Raw genomic sequence first — 1,424 nt, 5'->3', positions numbered from 1 at the left:
CAAGCAAGCCAATCCTCGTCAATCCAGATGGTCCATCTTTTTCTCTCGGTTTAATCTCATCATCTCCTACAGACCCGGATCCAAGAATGTCAAACCCGATTCTCTCTCTCGTCTTTACTCCGTTGATCTTCCCGAGACGCCTGAACCAGTCCTTCCGGCTTCCTGCACTGTGGGAGTGGTTAACTGGGAAATCACTGATCTTATCAACTCCGCCCTGGCTACTGAACCCGACCCAGGTAACGGTCCCACTAACCGAACCTATGTGCCATCTTCCGTCAGGTCCCGTCTCATCCAATTGATGCATGCTGCCAAGTTTTCTGCTCATCCAGGAGTCAGTAGAACAATAGCTTTGATCTCAAGACGCTTCTGGTGGCCCACCCTCCATATAGATGTCAAGGAGTATGTGTTGGCTTGCTCCACATGTGCCTGTAATAAAGCCTCACACCAACCTCCTTCTGGCCTGCTTCAGCAGCTTCCGGTTCCCTCGCGCCATTGGTCCCACATTGCCATTGACTTTGTCACCGGCCTCCCCATTTCTCGAGGTATGTCCACCATTTTTACCATTGTTGACCGTTTTTCGAAGGCCTGCCATCTCATTCCCCTTAGGAAGCGCCCCACGGCCTTCCAGACAGCCCAGCTCCTCGTCAAACACATCTTCCGTTTACACGGCATTCCCCAAGAGATCCTCTCGGACCAGGGTCCTCAGTTCATTTCCCAGGTTTGGAAGCCATTCTGTTCTGCTCTCGGCTGTAAACCCTCTCTGACCTCTGGTTACCATCCTCAATCAAACGGACAAACAGAGAGGATGAACCAGCAGCTGGAATCAACCCTTTGTTGCCTCACCTCTAACAATCCCGTGGACTGGAGCCAATTTCTCACTTGGATCGAATACGCGCACAACTCCCTCAGATCTGCTTCCACTGGTCAATCTCCCTTTCAGGTTAGTCTCGGTTATCAACCTCCACTTTTCCCCGCAGACGAGAGAGAGATTTCGGTTCAGTCAGTAAATCAACACATCCGACGCTGTCAGAAGATCTGGAGAGAAACCATCGCCACCCTCAACCGATCTTCAGAGACCAACAAGCGCTTCGCTGACTCCAGGAGACGTCCCGCCCCCGAGTACACAGAGGGCCAAGAGGTATGGCTGTCCACTCGGGACATTCCCCTTAAGGGGATGTCTCGGAAACTCTCGCCCAGATTCATAGGCCCCTACAAGATCTTCCGAGTCATCAGCCCATCAGCCGTCCGTCTCCAACTGCCTCAGTCTCTCCGGATTCATCCAACCTTCCACGTGTCAGAAGTCAAACCTGTCGTCTCAAGTTCCCTGTGCCCGCCTTCCGACTTGATTTCTCTGTTTAAAGCTTAACAGATAGACGATAAAAGAATATTTTAAAAATAATGGAATACAATTTGTCTTGAAACGG

This window comes from Cyprinodon variegatus, unplaced genomic scaffold, assembly GCF_000732505.1.
Source record: "Cyprinodon variegatus isolate N-32 unplaced genomic scaffold, C_variegatus-1.0 Scaffold1417, whole genome shotgun sequence".
NCBI lineage: Eukaryota > Metazoa > Chordata > Actinopteri > Cyprinodontiformes > Cyprinodontidae > Cyprinodon > Cyprinodon variegatus.
This window is presented reverse-complemented; position numbering follows the sequence as displayed.